General features: G+C 40.8%; 1 protein-coding gene across 6 annotated transcripts in view; it reads left to right on the top strand.

Annotated features, from left to right (window-relative positions):
• The first annotated feature begins 876 nt into the window (after nucleotides 1-876).
• Nucleotides 877-24,442, top strand: part of LOC125691354 (poly(rC)-binding protein 3-like) — a 470,720-nt gene continuing 447,154 nt past the window's right edge. Inside the window, exon 1 of one of the 6 annotated variants that reach the window (XM_048940626.1) lies at nucleotides 877-1,329. The gene's annotated coding sequence lies outside the window, so the exon portion shown is untranslated. The remainder of the gene's footprint in view (nucleotides 1,330-24,442) is intronic. The other 5 variants (XM_048940625.1, XM_048940628.1, XM_048940629.1 and 2 more) reach the window with 5 other exon arrangements.

Raw genomic sequence — 24,442 nt, 5'->3', positions numbered from 1 at the left:
TTGTAGTTACATGTTCAAAAGCAACTTTGCTGGATGTCTTTTTAGTTACAGATGTATTTCTGGAGACGATAAGATTGGTAAAAGCTTGCTTCTGTAGCATCTCAATGTTGGCTGGATTTGGCCAGCTGTTTCAGGCAGGTGTGACCCTCCGAGACAAGAAAACCATAGAATGGTTTGGATCGGAAGGAATCTCTAAGATCATACAGTCCCAACTCCTTGCCATGGGCAAGGCTGCCACTCACCAGATCAGGCACCTCAGGGTCCCATCCAACCTGGCCAAAATGTTTCCAGGGATGGGGCATCCACAGCTCCTCTGGGCAGGCTGTGTCAGTGCCTCACCTCCCTCTGAGTAAAGAATAGCAAGCAGCTTCCATTTGGATCACACACCAACGCCGTTCCGCTGCTGCTCCCGTGTACCACGCTGCTTTATTAATGGAAGGCCTTGCACAGTTTCGCTACTTTTAATTAAAGTCCGGTTCTCAGTCCCCCGGCTCGCTGCTGCTGCTTTCCTCAACGATGTCAAGCGAAGCTTACGCGTCCTCAGCCCTCATAACGCCCTCTGCCCACGCCCTGCTGCCACCCCGAGCTCCCGTGCCCCAAGTCCGGGGGGCTCCGCAACCCGCCGGGAAATCCCGGCTTCCACCGCCGGCTCCGCTCCGTCCCCGTGGAGCCCCCGCCCGCGGGCGCGGCTCCGGCCGCTCCGCTCCGCCCCCGCCCGCGCCCCGGCCCCGGCCCGCAGCGGCGGGCGGCGGGGGGCGCCCGCGGGCGGCGGCGGGAGCGCGGGCGCGGGGGTGGCCGAGGAGCGACGGCGTCGGCGTGAACGCGGCTGCAGAGCCCCAGCCGGCAGCGGGAGCGCCGCGCCCGCCGCAGCCGCCGGAGCAGGGCGAGGAGCGAAGCCCGAACCCCAGCAGCCCGCAGCCCCGCGGGGAGGCAGCCAGGGGCCCCCCGCAGACAGCGTGACCCCCGCCCCGCCGCCGCCTCCGCCCGCCCCCAGGAAGAGAAACAAAACAAAACCCCGGCACCGCCACGCTCTCCCTCCTGCTCCTCCTGGCATTCGGTGGCGGCTACCTTTTCGTGGTTTTTCTTTTTTCTTTTTCTTCTTTTTTTTTTTTTTTCTTTTTTTTTTTTTTTTCCTTGGGGATTCTCCTTTCTCCTGCCAGACTGACTTGCACCTTCTCGATAATTTCTCTTCCCCTTGTTTTTTATACTCTTCTCCCTGCTTCCAAACCCTGTGTCTGTGTGTTTCAGTACTATCACAACCTCTGCTAAAAATAGATCTTTTTATATACCCTTCCTCCTCTCTGACCCCATCCAACACCCCTTGTTAAGGTGAGTTGTGTCTTTTCATCACTTTTTCCTTGTGTGTTGTTTTTTTTTTTTTTTAATTTTTGTTTTTGGTTTTCGCTTTTTTTTTTTTTGTTTGTTTGTTTTTCTTTCTTTCTTTTCTCCCTTGAAGGCAGGTTTTAGGGAGGAGGGGATGAGGAGGAGAGGATTTCACGGGAGCCAGGCGTGTTGGCAGAGCCCTATTTCCCTTCTGCAGCCTCAGCATCCTCCCGGACTGCTCCCTTTATCCCGAGGATGTAGCTAGCTGATGGAAGTGGGGAACCACTCTTCTTTAGCACTGCATGCTTGGAAGCCACAGCAACACCCGGGAAGGAAAAAAAAGAAAAGCAAAAAAGCAAAAAAAAAAAAAAAAAAAAGAGGAAAAACAAAACCAGGAAAACTGCTCGTTTTCTCCTTTGCCCCCTCCTGCCCTCCCCCCACTCCCTCCTCCTTTCTGCGTTTGGTTTTCTTTCGTTCTTTCTTTTTTATTTGGTGTGTGTGAGAGAGCTTGGTTTCCGTCTTTAAGCAATTTGCAGGGGACTTGGAAGGAATTGCATGTGATGTCGGGGGGGAGAGTGTGAGCGTGCACGTGTGTCTGAGTGCGCGCCTGTGTGTGAAGTGCCTCTGTTATTTTGTGTTTCTGGGATGGTGAGGGATGAAGCTTCCCCACTGCACACAGAGCGGGCAGCACGGCAGGAGCTGTGTAGAGGAATTGGTCAGGAATGCAGAAAGCACAGAGCTCCGGTAGAGTTCAGTGCCTCGTGCTCCAGGATATCTCCCTGTGGATCCTTATAGCACCCGCGAAGTGCTGGCTACCAGTGCTTCCTCCCCAGCAGGGCAGTGCCTGGAGAAGCAACTCCGGGGCTGAGGGAGATCGGAGTGTTCCCGGTCCTCAGTGCTATTCCAGGGTAAGAGAGTGTTGTGATCAGAGCTGAGAGATCACTTGCCATCACTTATTAGTATTGTTAAAGGAGAGGTGAAGCATTGTGGCTGTGGGCAGCCAGCAGCATCTCTGCAAACAGGTTTACTTTCCAATCCCGAAGTTGTTTCAGGCTGTTTTCCCTCCCTCAGCTGCGCAGCTAACTGTTCCCACTGACAACAGAAATGTGTTCCTGCAGTAAACCCCTCTGTTTGGAAACTGCTGGGGAGCAATCTATTATTCAGAGGCAATCAAGTAACTTATTTGTTTCATGGATTTTTTTTCCCCAGTCTTTTAGTGTGCTTTCAACTCTATATTTCACCTATGTGCATGAAGTGGGATGATATAGATTTTAGTTGCATTTTAACGATGAGTTGAGGCATAACTTGCAGGGTGCCATTTGCAAAGTGTCATTTGATATAAAGCAAAATAATGGCCCCCTAGCTCTTTTTCAGGGATTTTTCCTGTCTCCATTGCTTGTTTCACAACAAGCAAGTGATTTTGGTAATGAACTTGGAAGGCAAACAGGCTACACAGTGGTGCACAGTTCCAACACTTGGAGCTCAAAAAGATGACACGTCTGACTGTGAAACTTGAGTGTATTAGGAGATCTACTGGATCCAAACTGCATGAAGGAGCACCTTGTGTACCTAATTTTCTAACAGGTTGGATCATTTTTGCAACCTGAAAGTTGACAAATGAAATAAAAAGGTTGTTGTTACCTGTCTGGATACAGGAACAGCTCTGTTCTCTGTCTAGTTAATGCAATCCCAGTAACATCACCTTCCACACACTGCATAGATGATGTTCAACAAAAATGGGCAGTCACAGGATAGGTCTTAAGCTCTCAAGACTCACCGTTTCTCCTTCTTATTAGACGACATTAAAATAATTTACACTGATTTGCCTTGGGGTTTTTGTTCTGCTGGCACTGGCTGGTGTTGCAAAAACAGGAAATGTGCTCCAAGTGCGTTGTGCCATTCTGAGTGCTGAGTATCAGTGAGGGAAGGAACACCTGATGCCCTTTGCATAGGGAAAGAGAAGAAAACAGCCCGGTGCAGCAGCTTCTTATATACATAAATAAGGGTGATGCACATTGGCTTGTCAGCCACTGGTCTGCTGAATCCCAGCTACTGGCTAAACATTGTGTTGGTAAGCACTGTGGTGTGATTTTTACTATTTGATAGAGTTTGCTGGTAATATCACATGTGGCAGAGGAGATCTCGTGTTCGCTGATGGGAGTCGTGCCTGTTTGTTTAATCCAGAGGAGGGTGAACTCACAACTCCTGCTGAAGTTACCAGCAGTTACATGAAGACAGCAGTTGTCAGGATTTTTTACCTCAGTACAGCAGGATTTAGGATATTTCTAAGGGATACAGTTGAACAGATCTGTAATGTGTTATTTTATTTAGATTTTACACTGGGTGCACTTAGTACCTGTTTAGGAAAATGCATTATTTTTGACACTAAAATTTGTTGGTAGATGGAAAACTTTTGCATTGTTTTTATCTTGGGATTTTCAGCAGAGTTCCCTTGGTACTAGTTAGCTGTTGGTAACCAATCAGCATTGGCTTCACACTAAGTTCTTTATGTAGTGTTTGTTAATTGTTGATGTTGAAAAAGGGGAAAGAAAAAAAAAAGAAAAAAAAAAAGGAAAAAGAAAAAGACTGGTTAATGTGTTCCTTTATCATAACAGCTGAAATACAAAAGGTCTTTCAGCTCGATACAAAAATACTAAAGCAAGGTTAACATGGAGTTTGATCTGGTGGCTGTTCCCACTGACATGAATGGCAGCACAGCAACACTCAGATCATTGTATCGTCTGTGACCTGTGATGAAACTTGTCTTTAATTTATGTTTTGAGCCTTAGATAAAGCCTGCAGTTATTCACCTCTTAAGCTTTTCATGCTCTTGAAACGTGCCCTATAAAGTGTGAACTGCTGTAAGCAAAGTAATGGGAAGAGAGTTCAGAAGTCACTCTGACTTTGTGTAGTTTATTGTTATAAAAGTAATGTGGTGCTTGTCTCTACTGCTTTGTTAGCCAATTATTTCCTTCTGTTATCACACTTTATTATTCTGCAGTGTCATCCTAAAATGCTTGGTCAAGGAGTTTCCATCACATGGATGTGGGTCTTCCACAACTGAAGAGTGTGTTTGGTCCTATCCTAACTCACAACTACCCCTTCATTTTAGTAGCAATTCATTGCAGGACAAAATTGCCATTACAGTCAGACATATTTACTGAGGAAGCTATTACTGTATTGGATTTTCTTAATTTTTTATCAAGGAAATGAAAACCACCATAGTATTGTTTAGGATTTTGAGGGGGGGGATGCTGTAGTCTTATCTATGACCACGGAGACTACAATCACATATATGTTAAAGAGCAGTAGCATTATTCATCTGAAAGCAAATTACTCTGTTTTTCTCCATAAATCCCATCATCTTCACTAGATTTAAGTGGTACTATGTGTTTCAAACTGAGTACTTGTAATTTTAAGACGTTTAACTGAATGAGGTTACTTTATGCGAACCTGATTTTTTTATTTGCATTTTGTCTGCTGGAAATACAGTTTTCATAATAAACTAATACATATGTATATATATTTTTGTGCTGCACTTGCTTGCACATGGAAGAAAATTAGTATTGTACTTCTGGGAGCTGTGCATAACTGAAACATCAAGTGCGGATCTGCGCTATCTTCAGCTTTGTTCCCAGCCTTGGTGGATGTGGATGAGTGTCAGTGATGAGGAGGTGCATGGCGAGGAGAAGAGGCTGGCTCTTGGGGAAACCAGGGAGTTTAATCCTGGTGTTGGAGTAGCTGTATCCTCCAAGGCTAAGTAGCAAGTGGCTTCCTCACCCTTAGCAGCAGTGAAACTCCTGTCTCAGTTTGCATTCTGTGATCTGCTTGTTTTTTCCTCTGTATTACAGTAGATATGGAAGTTTTAATTACAGTGTAGTAGAGCTAGTGCAGTTCTCTGGCTCTCTGATGACAACTGTTTGTAGGAGGTCAGTGGAAAGTAATTGCAGAGATGAGGCTCCAGAGACAATGTTTCATCTCTGTAGTTCTATTTACACCAGTTTTCCATGTATTTATATATCGCTATTGTACCCTACTTGCCTTCTGTAGAGAGTTTTCAGGAGGGCAGAAAATATTGTTCCCCTTCTGGAATAACAGAATGTAACAGCTTCTCCCATTCGCTCAGCCCCAGCCAGATGAAGGACAGCAAAAAATTTGACATGACTATGAAATTTCATGCTTTACGGCAGGAATCACATTTTTAAGCATAATCAAAGGGAATGATCTTTTCAAAATGACACAGGGGTGGCGTTCCCTTGACCGGTGTTGACCTCTTTGTGGCAGCCCGATGAATTCCTGGGTGAGGTGGGATGTGGTCAGTTTCTCCAATAGGGACCACTGTCATGGCTCCATGTTGGCAGCTGAAGTGGCTATCCAAGCACTGCAGTGAGACCAGTAACAAAATGCAAACTTTGTTTATGGGAAAAAATACATAACGCAATCTTGATTTCTGCTGACGAACAGTGTCTCTAATAGGATTCATGAATCCAAGTGTTTAATCTGTTTACCTTGCAACATCTATGACTTTCTCATCTACGTGGCAAATATATTTAAATACTGTGGGCAGTTGATAAACTATAAGGTAGAAAAAAGCTTATCTTCTGTAAATGAAAGATAAAATTCTTACTTTTTTCTCGTTTTGGGGGAGGGTCTTTGGTTCTTGACTACACCTTATTTGATTAACATCTGTCTCTTAGTCTGCATAAAAATAGTTGCAAGAAAGGTTTGCTATTATTAATTTTAAACAGTCTTTTCTGTGTGCTTTTAAAAAAGAAGTTCCGTTTCATAATGAAGTTTTAGAGTAGGCTGCTGAGGTATGATGAGAACTCAATCCCCTTAATGACTGGTTGTTAGCATGCTTTGATTAATATAAATGACATATATAGTGACAAGGTCTTTTTAAAACTTACTAGCACTTTGCATACAACAGTGGCTTTTATAATGACTCATCTGGAGCTCCCATAGAGAAAGTACAAAAACTTTGAGCAAATTAAAGCAGTTGGATTGAGCTCCAGTAGAATAAAATAGACATTACAGTTCAGTTCCCTTATCTGTCCTACAATTGCTTTTTTTTCATCTGGGTGAGTTCAGTGTAGATCATGTCTACAAGCCAGCCATACAAGTTTGGGGCAGCACCTTTAGATTGTGATGGCTACTTCAGTAATTTAGGTTGAGATGCACCAATATTTGATGGCAGTATGTTGAATGGCAGGGAGCATCAGCTGGGAAATAAATAGGACCCTGAGGTGGGCTTAGAAAATTTATGAAGAAAAGAAACAAAAAAAAATCAGTCTTTCTTCAAAAGAAGTCAACACATGGCCATAGAGTATGTCTAAACTTCCTTGACACTAAGGGGCTGTTCTTATGTATGACAGAATCTCATGGTGGCAATGAGAATCCTAATGAAATGCATCTAACCCAGTAGAGACTGACTTCACAAGAGCTGTAAGGGAGAACTTTGCAACTGTAATATTTGTATTTAGACAGGAAAGTTTATGGTCCCTGCTCTTGTTATAATATCAGTGGACAGGTGTGTCCTGTTTTATTTGTGTAACTTTTGAAAAGATTTATGCATCCTAGATTAAATAATGAATGGAGGAGTAGATTTACTCTAGAAAAATATGGAAATTCAAAATTAGAGCTCATCTTCAGCTTAACCATTGCTGAAGTTTGGTCTGTGCTTTGGGAGCTCTTGTGGCCCCAACAAACCTCTCATTAACTGCCGATCTGCACAGACTTAAGATGGATTAGTATAGTTAAGGCTGTGTGCAGCAGTTCCTGGTCATGTTCCTCAGTTTCAGTGCTTCCCTAAGTGAGAAACTCCAGAAACAGGCTCACAGAACAGTGACAACGTGGAAAGTGTGAAGTATTGCCATTATTATCTCAGAGAAGCTTATCTTGTATGAGATGCATCTGTTCCAAGCACCCCGCATAGGCTAAGATTCCTTGGCAATATTACCGAATTTCAGCAGTGTCTCACTGCTCAATTAATGTGGCAGTATGAAATAAATTGAACGTACTGTCTGAAATTCACAGTCTAAATAAAAAACACGGTTAGTTATAAGAACACTCTAAAAGTATTAACTATGCATGATTGTGCAAATCTAAGGCTTTAGCCATAAGCTTTCCAATGTCCACCTATATGCAAGAATTTTTTTTTTCTTTATTTGTATTTTTACCTGGTAAAAATACTTTATGAAATCTAGAAGCGGATGAATACTTCATAAGTAATAATTCCATATCTTAGATATTACAGACATCAACTAATGAGTCATCACAGCAAACCCCTTTGGGTTTTGTACTACCTGTGTAAAATTTTAAGCAATAAAAACAAAATGTGAGGAAACAGGAGAATTTATCATAAAAGCATAGACTATCCTGAGTTGGAAGGGACCCATAAGGATCATCAAGTCCAATTCCTGGCTCCACCCAGGACCATCTAAAAATCAGACCATTTGTCTGAGAGCATTGTCCAATGCTTCTTGTGTTCTAGCAGGCTCGGTTCCATTACCTTTTATAATTAGCTTTCAGGAGTAGTTGTGATGTGTAGACTAGGGAAGAAGCGTCGATTTGAATGTTCTTAGCTATCAGGTTAGTTTTAAGGCTTTTTACCCTTCTTTTAGTGGGGATCAGCTCCTTCACGAGCGTTCTGGGGATAAGGGTTGGCAGAGACTTCCTGCCAGGAAATGAAGAAGAACCTGGGAAGTGGGGGATTTTGCAGTTTCTTCTTTCTGGAAGTAAAATTTGTAGTGCCATATGGATAATATGGGATCATCTACTCCTCTGAGATCTTTCCTGTGCATATTGCAAAGACAAGCTCAGGCTAGATCTTTAAGGCCAAAATCTAAACAGCAACTTCTGATTTACAAGCAGACTCAGATTTTGCTTGTGTCTAGTGAGAAGGGGCTGTACACTTCACTTGAAGTATAATATAAAGATCAGCTTGAGTTCATAGAATCAGAATCATAGAGTGGCTTGGGTTGGAAGGGACTTCAAGGATCATCAAGCTCCAACACCCCTGCTGCAGGCAGGGCCACCAACCTCCATATGTAATACTAGACCAGGCTGCCCAGGGCCCCATCGAACCTGGCCTTGAACACCTGTTCTGAATTCTTGCTACTGCTGGAAAGGGAGTCTTGCACACTCTGCATTCCCGCCCCTCTGCAATTGATGGTAAGCAGAAAGAAAAATTAATCCAGATCAGCTCTTTAGTCCAGCTGACTAACTGCTCATCTCAACATGTGGCTCCTTGAAGATAAAGAATTGGGGGACTTGAGGATGGGCAGCATAATATTGATTGAGGATGGTCACGAAACTGTGTTCTTGATCTAAAAGTCCTCATGAGATTCAGAGTTGGAAATGATTTAGAAGGGAGTCTGGTTAGGGTAACAGTGGTAAAATGCTTCACATTTCTCTGGGGAAAAAAAAATTGTGGAAAAATAAAAAGGAAATCAGAATAAAGTACCATCATAGAAAAACAGCGAGAGATTAGAATATTTTTTTATAATAAATGAAATAAGAAAGCACTTAGATCTTATTGACCATCATTTTTATGACTTTTTAAATATTAAGTGGGACAGTTAGATTATGCACAAATACACATGCAATCACACTATGAATTCTGCTCTTTGAAGGAGAGAGTTGAAAAAGAACAGCACCCAGAGCTATAAGAAATAAGATGCTGACAGATGATGCCATGCTGTCTAGACTAAAATAAAAGATGCATGGTAAAAACTTAGCTAACTTGTTTAAATAAAATATTTTAAAATTCCAAGAAATCACAAGTGCTAGTTTGATGATCTTAGATTTTACTTTGATCATCTGTGAGTTCTGGTGTTTTTTCATAACATTTTAAAAATGCTACTTTATCTCCCTTTAAGTATACCTATGGAGAATTGCATACTCATAAGAAGATATGACTGATTCTTCTGGGTTATCCAGTTCAGTCTCTTGCTCTTACAGCCAAGATATCAAATATAATTCCTTTCATGTACTGATCAGACTCTTCCTTACAACTACTTCGGGATTATTTAGTTCCTGCACTACAAATTTGGAGGCTTTTTCAGACCTCTGGTTTCATTTCTCCTTAAATATGACCATGGCCTGCTTATATTACTTTGTTCTCAATCTAATCTTGTACTTCAGCTTCAGTGGTGTTTTCTGCACTGTGCTTAATACCTCAAAGAATAGAGCAGTTCTGCTCCTTAAAAAACAAAATTCTTGTGTAACAGAGTTTAGTTCTGGTTAGGAGTCCTAAGCTATTGTGGAAGATAGATAATATTTGGAGGTAGACACAAGAAGGTTTTCATTGTGTTCCTAGTTCACACCATGAGCTGATTCCTAGCAGTCTTTGGTATTGACCTTCAGAGTGTGATGTGCCAGGCGTTAACTCACATTTTTCCTTCGGGGTAGGTTTTGTCTTCAGGTGCATCGTGCTCTACAGGGTTTTTGCAGACTCATTTCCATTTGGCTTGCTTCTGTTTTCTTACTATAAATAGTTTTAGTAAGGCAGAAGCAACCTTTGTTTATAGTTTGAATAAACTCTATTTCTCTGTTGGATTAAATTTCAGTTGCTGAAAGTGGACTCTTTGACACTTATAAACAGACCCAATATTCTAAACGTTAATCTTACACATAGGAGGTAGCCATTATCAGACTGCCCAACAGTCTTAATCAAGAATGCCTTGGGTTTCATGTGGATTTACTGCTTGTATTTTGTTACGGAAATTAGTATAGTAAGTTTTGATTCTGGACCCATTTCCTAATTTTAAAGTTACTGAGAAAAGGGATACGTACATTTTATTTCCATTCCCTGAAGTATAATGTAAGCAGAAGATGGCAAGTGCAAGCGGATGACCTTTTTAGATCTCAGGAATTTAATTGAAATGGTTTTATTTTGAAAAGTGAGGAGCATTAGTTCTTAATATTTTCAATTTGCTCTTTATTTTCTTAAAAACAAAGAAGTCATGATACTGAAGCTTTTAAATCATTTGCAACTTTAAAGTCATTTCCCTAATGCATAAATCATTTTAACTAATGTTTCACAGACAAAGGTGTATACTCTCTAATCAGATTTATATGACTGTGCCTGTCTTTATCAAGTTCAAGTATGCAAACCATTTTATTCAATACTATGCTATATAAGTGGATTGGTATTCTATATGTCGTTAAAATAAAATAAAAACAACAACAAAAAACCTACCAGTGATAGAAAACCAGCATCTTACTACAAGGGCTGCTCCAGAAGTAATGCCTCCCATTTTTTTTATGTTGGCCCATGACATCACAGGCAGATGTTGGTGGCGCTGCAGTAGAGGTTGAACCTTCCTGCCCATAATGGGTTATATTTTATTGCAGTGGGACAGGTGTCAGCAGAGGGGAAGTTTGACAAAATGGCATCTGACATGGAAACACACACTCCGTGCATAAAAAAATTGCACTTGCTGAAATTCACCAATGCATGCTGATCACTGATGGAGACCAAACAGTGGGTGTGAGCACAGTGAGGAGGTGGGTGGTGCATTTCAGCAGTGGCAACAGTGACAGTGGGTCACCTCTGCTGGTGAGATTTTTATGAGCTCTTGTTCATTGCTGGCAAGAAAAGTGTACCTAATGGTGGTGACTGAAAAAGAGTGTTCTGTAGCTGAGAATTTGCTCTGTTGAATAGTGTTATTGTGTTCTTCATGTCGGTTGTAGTTTCCATGGAAATAAATAGGAGGCATTGCTTTTGGAGCAACCTATTTCTATTCCTTGTCATTAGCGTTGTGTCACCTTGATTGGTAAAAGACATAGTTCTGTTACTTACTAAACATGGAAAAGTATTTACTGTAATATTTATAAATGCTGCAGCAATACTAGAATAAGCAAAGTGAAGTCCTGCAGCAGCTGGAACTGTAACTCATATGAGCTGCCCAGCACCAGATGCTCCCTCCTTTCTGCTTTCCCCTGTGCCCGTTCATATTTGCCTTGCTGGCGGAATGACTTTAGGCATCTTATCTGCAAGATCTTCGTCAATTAGTAATGAGCTACCTTTCCTCCTGGTGTAGATGTCCTGTTCATCAAAAAGGATCTTATTAGAGCAGTAAGATTTATGTATACATAGGCAGGTAAATAACTTCACTCCCTGGATTTGTCCTGTTTAACCTAATGGGGCTGCAGTTCAGTTTCTCATTTGAGTAGGAGTATGCTCTGAGTCATAACAGTCCTGCAGACCTGGGCATGGAAGAGATTCAAGATCTGTGTTGGAGAGTAAATTATCAGCATGTGCCTGCAGAACAGTTGGGCTCAGAAGGATGTAGCCTGGTGTCCTTTGCAGTGCCTCTGTTCAGAAAAGTGAAATATTTTTGCAGGTTGAAAAGAATGCAGCAGTTTTCAGAGTTGTTGTTTCTGTGGTGGTTATTTAAAAAAAAAAAAAAAAAAAAAAAAATTGGATTAGAAAATGAACTGTTAATCTGGCTGATATTTCACAACACTGTGTGACCTGTTTTCATAGGATGCTTTGGATAGTTTTTGAATTTTATTTTATTTTTCCCACATGCTGTTACTATGGTAAGAATCAGTGCATAAGAACAGCAGCAGAAAAAAACCCAGAACAACAGTGTGAGCAAAGCAAAACAACACTTGGGAAATATGACAAAAACACTGTAAGATCTTTGCGTTTCCTAGGACAGCATAGAGCCTGTCTGGAGTCTTCAATGAGGTCCTGTCAGAAGAATTTGAAAACTGCGGTCAGCACCTCTCTGGTTGTTCATGCATTACTTTTTCAAGGCTTGCAAAATAACTCAAGAAAGTCAATTTGTTTATTAATAAGTTTATAATGGCTACAGAGGAATTCTCAACTCCTTTAGAAAATTTTAGGTGCTCCACAAATCAGGATGGAACATATGAAGGAATAAAAGTCAGAGCAAAATGTGCTGGGTTAATGGAGCTAAGAAAATAAAATGAGAGATTTCAAGCTTTTGGGGAGTGTACTGAGCTGATGTAGCCCAAAGTTTACTCAGTTTGAATATCAGATTTCAGTTGACAGGCTGATCAGGGAGGTGGTGATCACTGTCCCTGGAGGTGTTCAAGAAATATGTGAAAGTGGCATTGAGGGACATGGTTTACTGGGCATGGTGGAGATGGTTTGCCGGTTGGACTAGATCAGGCACGTCCAACCACAGCTTGCAGGCTGTATGTGGTCCAAGACACCTCTCATTGCACCATGCCACCTGCTGTGTGCCATCATGGCAGCAGCTCTTCACTGCTGAACCACCTGGCCTGGCCCAGGTGCACAGTCATCACTCAGCACAGCTAAACATTGTTGAGCTACTAACCCTGTCTGGGATGAAACCAGGGCATGGGGAGAGCATGGTGCAGTGCTCCATATTATGGTAAATAAGTTAATGGATTTTGATAAATTGACTAAACACAGTCCTGTGAATAGTGAAAATTATGCAGTCCTGCTATCCGTTTGATAAAAGGATTTAGACTAGGCTTCAAGATTGCAAAAAAAATCATTTTTTTGTTTTATTTGCAACTCCATTTTCAATCAACATAAATACGTTATGTGACAGTTTTTAAAAGAAACATGTTTATTTTCAACATGAAAATTTGATATTTCTTTACAAGACTTTTAAGCTCTATCTTAACAGAGAGAAATATCTCTCACTTCACAGTCATGCCTTATTTATGTCACCACTTTTTGGTCATACGTGCATTTGTGAACAATTATTTTCAAGGATGAAGCACAGGAAGAGTAAAATTTCATCAAAAATCTCTGATGAATGCCTTGAGAACTCACTATGAATTGCAACCACCGCCATCAAACCAGACGGAGACATCAGTTTAACAAAGACAAGGTCACATATCCCAATAGTTTGATGGTTTTGTTGCTCCTTTTTTTTTTTTTTTTTTTTTTTTTTTTGGTATGTTTTAATAATAATTAAAAAATATAACATTAACAATTAATAAGCTTTGTTATGTTAACTATTGTATGGGAACTGCTGATTCACAGCCTGAACCTCTGATTGATCACCTGAGGTGAACAATGAGTCAGCCACAGGAGCACAGGTGAAGGCAATTGACCTGTGCTGCCGGAAGGGGTGGAGCCAGGCTCCAGCTCTTCTGGACCCATTTAAGAGCTGTGGGGGAAGGATCTCTTCTGGAAATCTGCTCTGTTGGAGTTTTGTGAGTGAGCCCAGGATAGGGGTAAGCTGTCTGTCTATTCTCTTTTTGCTATCGTAATCTGCTTTGCCAAGCTCTTGTTTATTTCATAACTGTAACATCTTAATATTCATTGATTGTACAACTATATTATATACTTTAAGAGGACTACTCTGAAAGCAATGCCTCCTGTTTTGTGATGTTGGCCCATGATGGTAGTATAGCAGAAGTTGGACGTTCCCACCAATATTCGATTATATTTTGTTGCCATGTGACAGATGGCAGCAGAGGGGCAGACTGATAAAATGATGTCTGCTATGGAAGTGCATATGAAGTAAGGATGCGTCTTTGAATTCCTTCATGTGGAAGAAAATGCATCCATTGACATTAATCTATACTTGCAAACACGTGAGTGCAGTGAGGTGGTGAGTTTCAGCAGTGGCAATAGCAACAGCGGGTCTCCTCCTCTGATGCAGATATTTGTAAATGTGTTATGTAGGTTCTTGTTCATTGCTTTTGAAAATGCATAGCTAATAGTGGTGACTGTATTGAAGAGTATTGTTTTGTAGCTGAGAATGCGCTTATTTCAGTAGTGTCATTATGTTCTTTGTAGCAGGGGTAGTTTCCATGGAAATAAGTAGGAGGCATTACTTTTGGAGCAACCTTTGTCAATTCCTCCCTAGACAATTCCTTTTCAATCAGTGTGGCTCATGCAAGCCAAAAGGTCGGATGCCCCCAGACTAGATGATCTGTGGTCTTTCCCAACTGTAATGATTCAATGATTCTAAGTAACGATAAAATTGGATGAGTGCAAGAACTGGGAAATACCAGCTGTGGCCTGTGATGGCATGTTGAACTCCTATGTAGTAAAGGTTGTTTATTCAGAAGCTTCCAGACTTAATTGCTCCAACTCTGTTACCAACTGTACTTGTGTACCAGAGCCTGCTAAACAGAGATCCTGTTGGAGGTGGTTCTGAATTTACTGAGCAGTTTAAAATAGTACTAGCAGTTACGGGCAACTGATGTGCACAGTGAATACAGACGAGTTCAGTCTGACCTCTGTCCATTACAGAAGAGGAGCTAGGGAAACTGACCAAGAGTTTAATCCAAATTTAGTGTTTGTCATCATGAATGAGGGAACTTTTTAACATAGTCTCACCAATCCAGACTACCTAAGATATCACATCAGTGTTATATGCAGAAGAGTAGATGGAAACTATAAAAAAATGTTTATTCAGAGGTTTATTTCATTCATCAGGTTACGGTAAATTCAGTTATTTTTACAACAGACATCTCGGATGCAAAGTTGGTGACCTCATGCTGAAACCAACATTCATTCCAAACTGTACAGAGTTTGCATTATGATTGTGTTTGTAACAACTGTTTTAGGAAGCAGGGTGACCTTCAGATGTCCTGGCTTCAACTTTCAGTAGCCTTGTTTAGGCCTACATGAGTGCTTTTAGGGTTAGCTTTCTACTCTTGGGCGTGCTTATTATTTTGAAACATTGTGTGAAATCTCACTCACAATGCTGGTTTGTGAGCAGTGGTGGAGGTGCCTCCTTAGCTGCAGAGGGATTTCTCCTGAGGGATGCTGCCGAAGGCCAACTTGGCAATCCTGAGCTTGGATGATCCTTCTGCCTGCTAGCATAAATGTTTTCATATTGTATGAAAACAGTGGAGATCAGTAGTAATGAGAGTGAGGAAGCAATAGGATCATCTGGCTGAAAATGCAGGCCTCTTGGAAAATCTTTCTAATATCCTTCTGTCCTGAACTTCTGTTGATACTAAAAATGATTTTATTCTCAGGACTTCTCTGAAAGTTCTGCATGCCTTCTGTCTCTGTGAGTATTAGATGTGGATATTTTACATCAGTACACAGAATAACTGATATTTTCAGACTCTTCTGCTTGAAGGCTTATGACAGCCTGTTTCTTGCTTCTTTCTTGTCTGCATTAACTTTTGTATCCATTCACCAGTATGAACCAAAATTTGCAGTAGGGCTGATGTATGGGAACTGCTGAGTCACGGTCTGAACCTCTGATTGATCACCTGAGGCAAGCCATGAGTCAGCCAGAGGAGCACAGGTGAAGGCAATTCTCCTGTGCTCCTAGACCTATTTAAGAGCTGGCTACCAGTGGGGAAGGATCTCTTCTGGAGATTGCCTCTGCTGGTGTTTTGTGGGTGAGCCCAGGATAAGGGTAAGCCGTCCATTTATTCTCTTTTGTTATCATAGTCTACTTTGCCTAACTCTCTTGTTTGTTTTGTGATTATAACAGCCTAATATTCTTTGATTATACAGCTGAAGAGCTCAAAACACAATCTGCGTAGTTGCTCCAAAAGTAATGTCTTCTATTTATTTCCACATGAACTACTACAGATGCAAAGAACACAATGACACTACTTGATGGAGCAAATTCTTAGTTACAAAACACTTTTTCAATGTAGTCACCATGTAGCAGAAGTGTAATTTACAGCTTGAAACAGTGACTGAGTACCTGGTAGGAAGGTGTGGCCAACCTAGGAGAGCTCAGGTGTATGCAATGCACCTGAGTGACTGGAAAGGGTGGAGCCAGGATCCAGTCCTTCACACACCTCGTTTGTTTCATTTGTACTTCCATGATAGATGCCATTTTGTCAGACTTCCTCTCTGTTACCATCTTTGTCAGAGTAACAAAATAGACTATTGGTGGAAAGGTTCAACTGCTATACCACAACATCCATGCCTCATGTCATGGGCTAAGGTGACAAAGTAGGAGGCACTGCTTTTGGAACATCCCTTGTAGTTTCTAAAAGTTTTCTTCACTTGTGTGCCTGGATGGATGAGGAAGAAATTGACACCAAAGGAGAGACTGCAGATTTGCCCGTGATGGGCACCAGATAAAACCTTTGACTTGTAGCATCCATAGGAGTCAGTGGCTGGATGTCTTAGAGAATTAAGGCTCTTGAAATCCACCTAAATTTGTACAAAAGTTGCCTTCTTTATTGCTCTCTCACTATCACTTTTTGCACGCAATCTTTCTGTGTGGTAGCAATCCATATCCTTCATGGCCAGTCCTGGCATTTAAGGATTCTTGGCAGTGCGCAGACCTCTGGAGCTTCTGTCAGAATTGTGTTAATTTTCTCTGTTGTTATGGTTTCTGGTGTGCTTTGAATTGCCATATATTTCATTAAATAGTTTATTTAAAATGTTTCTTAAAGGAGGATGTTATTGTTACTTTTAAAATGTGGAGAGTCTGAATGAAAAACTTTCTTCTTTGTAGCCCTTTTTTGAGGATGTCTTCTGACACATTAAACTTTCATTATACTTTAATTATTGATAGGAAGCATTTTCTTACCAGCATAGCACTTACAGTGAAATCACTTTTCAGGAGAAATTACTACAAGCATTTTTTGGACGAGTTTCAGTTTTGCAAATTGCTTTGTTTTTTCTTAGTACTCCATAAATTAAAGCACAAATGATAAGCAAGATAGTTATGCTGTCATGAATCACTCAAGTTCTAATGGCCTAATGCACTAAGCCTTAATTTAGTAATATTGTATTTTTTAAAAGATGATATTGTGGATGAAATTTGAGCATACGCTGTTTTATAACTGTGCTTCCCAGAAGATATCAAATGGATTCCTCTTCTTGGTATGTTTTTAAATAATTGATATGGCCACTTCAAGCCCTTAGTAGACAAATGAATTATTGGCTGCTAGTGACAAAATTTGGTTTGGGTATAATAACTTCACAGAGACATGGCACTGCATACATCTGCTGCTCTAATTAGAAAGTTTGCCTAGGGTGCTGGTATCAGAAAGAATGGAGGAAAGTAGTGCTGTGCAATCTGTTGTAACAGAGCAATTCCTGCAAAATGTGATTTATACAAGATTTCTGATTAACCCTTCCGCTTCTGCTGGAATACTCAGCTGCCATTTCAGTAAGTTCTGTGCAGGCAGTACTGTGTCAGCCTTGTCTGGCTGGGTTGCTACATTTAAATGCTGTCTTTATATACTAAATGTAGTGTTCCTAAGTGATTGCTCTTGGTGCAAAGACTATTGCTGCTCTGTACAACAGAAAAGACTGGGCCTTGCACCTCTCCAGCAGTGGAGAATGCACTAGCAATTGTGGTTCTCTGTGCTGATCCCTTTACTGATTTCTGCTAAGTCTTCAGTTTATGGTCTTTTACAGAGGCAGTAGGCATCAGGAGTAATAGCATACAAATAGTTTTGGCAGTCCGAGGATAGTCACTCATTTCTGGGGGAAAACCTGTGGAGCTGGGGCCAAAATCAGTTGCAGTGCAATGATGATCAAGAGCAGGCCTTTTTACTAGTGGGGCTGTATTGTATCTCATCCGGTTTAACAGCATACAGGCTGCAGTCAAAATTAGTAGCTGTGGTTATGAGAAGAATTAATCAGAATTGTACAAGTAAGATTGGCTTTCACTTGCTTGCTGACTTTAAATTGGTAATTCACTGAATATTTCCTGGAAAAGGACCAGTTTCAACAAATACCTGTTTTTATACACACAGCAAGAGTTTGTTGTTATGGACTCAAATTCATTATAGATTTCTGAAGAAACCTGGTGGGCTTGGTGGCAAGAATAGAGGGCTAGGCCCATTTCTCCTTAACCTCATTTATGTTAATAAGTAATTTCAATACACAGCAAAGTTAAGACCCTGAAAAGAAAGCAAAGTGAAGTTTTATTTAAAGGGAAGGCATTATTTCCCAAAATGTTTGCGCTTCAGAGAAAGTGAAATATAATCAATCACTTGAAATTTTCTTTTATCAACGAATCCAAATATTCGACTAGATAAGTCCTAAAGGCAAGTACAGATGTTAGAGGAGATGCAACTCTATTTTGCATGTCAAATTATCTGTTCATACTATGGTACTGCAGAGCAGTGAAGAGGTACAGCAACTTCTCACGTACAAGAATTGTTTATAAAAGCAAAATCTGATACAGAAATTGGAGAAATGCAGCACCCTAATGTGGATGACTTCCTTTACATGTTGTATTTGAATCTTCTGTACTGATATCTTTACAGTCAGAAGAAATGAAGCAGTATGATGCAAAGGGATATCATCTCTTTCAGAGCATCCTGCCTGATTTATATTTGGACTTTCTTTTACAGTTTCAGGTCTTAGATGTTCCAAGTACTTAAGTATGTTATTAACTCCATGGTCAGTCTGGCTATTAAGTAGGCTGTTTTCAAGTGTGGATATGGAAGTATTCTTCTTGAAGGCCACAAGTGAGAATGCAAGAATGGTGTCTAGAATGTGTGTACATTAATAGATCTGTGGATAAATTGCATAGAGTCTTATGCATAAGGTCAGAAATGTTCTAAATAATGAACAGGTTGTGTTTTAGTGCCAGGATGTTGAGGGGATTGAGAAAGGAGGGGAAAAGAGGAATACATTCCTTTGTCATTCATTTGTTCCCTTAGCAACAAACAATCAAAGAAATCTGATTAAAATGATGAGAGACATTAGGTGACCTGGTGTTGGAGTTAAGTTTATTTTCCTTGTAGGGCATGCTTGAAGTGTTCTAATTATGGGTATTACAGCTTTTTTTGAGTTTAATTTCCACTAAACTGGAATTTATGATTCTAGGGAGGATCTCATAAGGGAGTGCTTTATAAAATTTCATTCCTATCGTTCTAAATGATTCTGCTTTTCAGGAATTTGTGGGTCATTAGCTTTTATGCAGTATGCTATATTCATTTTTGTGCTTTTGACAGGCATATTATTCACATTGTAACTGGTGTTCTAGTTTCTTCTATGATTTCACTGTCCATAAAAACCTTAGGAAGAGTTAATGATATTCCTTTGAATGTACTGGTACTCTACATGCGTATTCATGTTGGACATACACCAAGACCTCTTGTGTGTCCTTTCTAAATTTCTCTTGGTACATAAGCAAAGTTGAATTAATCACAGAATGATATTCCATCTTCAGCAAATATGTACTCATTATAATCTGCAATTCTGATTTTTCTTTTTTTCCTGCTTGCCTCATCAGCAGAAAAGACCATATATATAGGCAAATTCTTTTCTACACTTCTCAATTCCTCAGCCAATGGTACAAGACAAAAAGGATGTCAGGAGCTGGTTCTTACACTCACAGGGACTGTCAGAGCTGTTTGTTTCCTTCACCCATTTCAGAAATGATTGCTCTTTAACAAAAAAAAAAAATAACTGGAAATCAGAAGCAACTGTCAAAAATTGCAAATGTGTCTAAAACCAAAAATGTGATACCACTGGAACATCTCCAGGCTACCTGAAATTCTGGTGGGCATATTTTCTATGAACTTGACTTTTTAACCAGTCTCATCACTTTGTTAGTGCATCAATGGGGATGTGATAGCCAACAGTGTCGTGAAAGATGTAGTCAAGTCAGTCCTTCATGGCTGTGTTTAGGCATACTGTGCTTCCTATTGCAGCAATGGCCACTGCCATGGGTGCTGGCACAGATATGGCTGCATGCCCATGGACAGGCATACCTAGCCTCATCCTCCACTCTCACAGGTACAGTTGTGCTCTCAGATGCTGGACACAGCCTTGCACAGGCAAAGCTATGAGGGGAGGCCAGTCTGGGCCTGGCATCAGGAAAGCCAAGGGACTTCTGCCTTACCCTCACTGCTGATTCCAATCGCCTCCTGATCTTGCTGTTGGCTGAAAGGGCTTCAAGGGCACTTTGTGCCCTCACTTTCCTCTCCTGAACTATATAACTTTATCTGCTTTTCCTGCCCAGGGAGCAGCCCTCTTTGTTCTCTCCAGGGTAGCTGTATCACAGTGGCGGTACTATGTCACAGCCTCCACTGCCCACTGTGGCATACCACTGCTCAGCTTGCATCAGGAGGAGGTGGGTAGGCTGATGGGCATCAGGAAGCTGGAGAAGGAAATGTGTGGATTGAAGGGTTGAGAGGGGAGGAGCTTGATGAAATTCAGCAAGGGTAAGTGTAGTATCCTAAACCTGGGGATGCAACTGTACAGGTTTGGGGTTGAGTTGCTAGAGTGAAGCTGTCTGGAGAAGGGTTCGGTATCCTGGTGGACAGCAGGTTGGCTGTGAGCTGGCAGTGTGCCCTTGTGGCCAGGAAGGCCAGTGGTATCCTGGGGCGTATTAAAAAGAGCATGGCCAGCAGGATGAGGAAGGTGATCCTTCCCCTCTACTGTGCCCTGGTGAGGCCACATCTGGAACACTGTGCAGTTTTGGGCTCCCCAATTCAAGGCAGACAGGGAACTCCTGGAGAGAGTCAGTGGAGGTCAGCAAAGATGTCTGGGAGCCTGGGGCATCTTTCCTGTATGAGAAAAGGCTGAGGGACCTGAGACTGCTCAACCTAGAGGAGAGAAATATGTGCCAGTTAGAGAAATAGAGAGATTCAATACCAGGACTTACATAAAGACAAGTGTCAAGAGGATGGGGCCAAGGTCTTTTTGGTGGTGTCCAATGGTAGGATAGGAGGCAACATGTACAAACTGGAACACGAGTTCTGCATGAGCATGGGAAGATATTATGTACATGGAGGATGACAGAGCCCTGAAACAGGCTGCCCAGAGAGGTGGTGGATTCTCTCTCTTTGGAGATAATCTAAAATCTGGAAGCTTTCCTGTGCAACCTACTGTAGGTAATCAGCTTTAGCAGGGGGCTTGGATTAGATGTTCTCTGTAGGCCCTTCCAGCCCCTGTGGTTCTGGGAATGGGAATACATATGTTTCAAACTACATCCAAGAGGCACTGTTGCTTCCTAGTATGAATGTTCAATCTCTGATGTTTAAAAGGCTTTTCTGGCAAACTATTTGGGGGAGGGAATGTTTCTGGGGAAATGAACTAGTAATGGCAAGTGGAGATGGGCAGAGACAATTGTCACCAAATTATTTTTTTCTGTCAAAATGAATTTCTGATATGAAACTTTAAATTTAGCCCTTGTGCTGTAGCATCACAATGCAGAAAAATGAGGAGCCGAAACCCCACATGTATGTCCATTTGGCCACTTAATAGAGTCTGGAGATTACCTTTTTTTCCTCTGTAGTTACAAGAAAGGTCTAAATGAAGTACCGTACTTCAGAATAATAAGGAAAAAACAACAATAAATGTTATGAGTGTAGTAGAACCACATGCACACGCATAGCGGAAGCTCTTAGGATGCAGATCCTTCATCAAGCTATTATAGATGGCATTTGTAAAGATGAATATAGGAAAACTAGGATAGAGGAGATTGGAACTGATGTGGTGTTCTTACAGGGAAAGAACACACTGCTTGTTAAGCCAGTTAATTATTTTTTTTATGCCATATGCAGTAAAGGTTGGCTGAAGTAAAATGAAGCGTTGGCTGGCAGGCGACTCTAGATCGATTCTGCAGCCACTAGTTTGTAAACACCCTTTCCAGTACCAGTTTTGAAGGTACTGATTTTTGATAAGAGTTGGACGGTTCCAGATGTATAGTCTGCTATTAAAACTCCCTCATTTTGTTGCGGAGCAATTCACTGCTGGGTAAAGAGCTGGGCTACTAACTGCAGCGAGCACTAAGAAAGTAGTGAAGATCTCTTTTTTAATAAATTAGTGGCTGTACAGAAATAGAAAGAAATGCAGGAAAGAAAGGATCGCTCAAAACGTCTGCCTACGATGTTTTATACCTGCTGATGCAAACTGCACCTACACTGCAGAGCAGTAGTAAAGTATTCTGGTTTCAAATATTTGTTCTGTAATAAGCAGCATTATTTACAATGTCTTTCCTTTCTTGAGTTTAGGAATTGACTTAATATAATTTCATTGGGATTTCTCTCAAGGAGGGCCTATCTGGGCATACCTGAAGAATATCTTCTGCTGGTCAGGGGTGGTCTGAGTTTTCAACTTGGTACATGAATTGGGGACTAAGAGAACCTCATATAGATGTTTAAATTCCTTCTTCTAAGCACTTTTTGGTGTGGTTTTTTTTTTTTTTTTTTGTGAGATTTATTATGAAAAAGAATAATCCAGGCCAGTATTTGGTAACAGCTCAGCTACCACTGAAATCTATTCAATCTGCTATCTGCCTAGATATTCACAGTTTTCACAAAACTCAAGCTTGAGAAATGCACAAATGTGTATAGGCAGTGTGTTTTATTTATTTCTCTGACGTGATATGACATGGAAATCAGATGAGTGTATTTTATGTAGAGACTGAGGTTTCAGTTTCCTTATTCAAACCCCACTGTTTTTAAAGCTTTCTGTGGCTTTGATTTTCAGTGCAGTACTTTTCACAGCTTTACTAGGGTTTGATTATGATTTGTGACATTCTGCCTTGTCAATTTCTGCCTAGTCTCATTTGTGAACTTGTAATACTGGGTTTTGTTTTCACTGGAATTTCAACCAGTGGGTAAGGCATGTATTATTACTAAGATACCATCATTCAGCATAATTTGGTTTAGCTGATATACCTCAGAGTCTATCCTACTAGCTAACACGCATAAGCACTGAGATTTCTGACTGTGTGGCTAAGTTCAGTGTTGAAATTCTTACTTGTTTCACCATTGTGAGGGCTATAATGTGTCACCACAGGACTCTTGCTGAACGGATATATTTTAAATGGCTCAAAGCAAGTTCAAAAGATGTTGTCTCTGACATGCACTCTTCAAAGCAGGTATACAATTCTCTGCTGCAAAAGAAAATATCACAAAAAAAAACCATGTCTTACCTTTCCCCCTTACTACTCTGTGTTGTGCCATAGCCATCGTTTTTTTTTAATACAGACTTCTTATGTTCTGCTGCAGATCTTTAACTTTCCAGCAGTGTGTAAATACTGATTTTGTATCTCACTGCTTTACTCATTAACTCAAAGGTGATAACAGTTTCCTTAAATGAATGTTTTTAAGGAAATGAAATACAGTACCTTGCTAAATGCTATATGCTTTTTTCATACGGTGACCGTTTCATGCCAGCTACTAACTGCAGTCTGTTTGGGGTATTCTGGCATTAGATGTGACACGCTTTGTTTCTTGAGAATGCCAGCCTTGAAAATGACCACAGATGGCTGTTTATGACAAAGCAAAGTGTAAACACAGATTTAATCTAGAGTAATCAAAACTTGATGCTGTTCTTAGATACGTATATGTACTCTGATGTGTCTCCTGCAGCAGTTTACTCTTCTGATATCACTGTAGATTAAATGTAAGTATTACTGTTCATGAGAAAGCATGAGTTTTGCAGGAGCCTTTCAGGTTCAAATTTCTATGTTCAGCAGGTAAAGAAATTAGGAACAGAAAAGGAATTAAAAGCGGTGTAAGGCCCACGCTTTGATCCACTGAGGTGGTTGGGGTTTTTTTTGTTTTTTTTGTTTTTTGTTTTTTTTTTTTCATAACAAGGCCTCAAAGCTGAAATTCGTGGAAAATCTGTACTTTGAACCTTGGTCTTCAAGTGGGATTTGATTCCCAGAATCCACATTTGTGGCTCAGTGACCAACTGTTATTCCTGTTCTTGTGAACCTGACTTCAGAATTTAAGCCAGTTGGAAAACAGTTCTGTAACCAGAGCAAGAACAGCCTGAGGCTTGAAAAGATTACAGATGAGGATACTTAGCTGTGTGAAAAATCAGCTATACTGGTATATATTTCAGCACTTCTCCAAAAGCTCAGTTTTGCAGGTTGCTGAGCGCAGCTGTGTTGTCATCAATTCCACCTGAAACCAGTGAACCACACCTTCAGCTCTGTGAATCAGGGGAACTGTACTGCCATTGGTTACTACTAGGAAAAAAAAAAAATCAGCTCTGGAAATGGCCTGAATTCACAGGTCTGTGTGTTTTAAGTACACAGTTCTACCAGTGCTGTTGGTACCAGGGAAAGTTTCTGATTAAATGGGATTTCTTTGGCTAGTGATAAGAAAAAGGAAGTTTTTTTTTTTTTTTTTTTTTTTTTCCTTTAAGTACTGTGTCTTAATCCTTAGTACACCAATTGTTTGGAAAATGTTGAAAACCTCCTCTGACGCAGCAGTTCTTATGTTCTTTCGCATATGACAATTG

This window comes from Lagopus muta, chromosome 3 (genome assembly GCF_023343835.1).
Source record: "Lagopus muta isolate bLagMut1 chromosome 3, bLagMut1 primary, whole genome shotgun sequence".
NCBI lineage: Eukaryota > Metazoa > Chordata > Aves > Galliformes > Phasianidae > Lagopus > Lagopus muta.
This window is presented reverse-complemented; position numbering and strand designations above follow the sequence as displayed.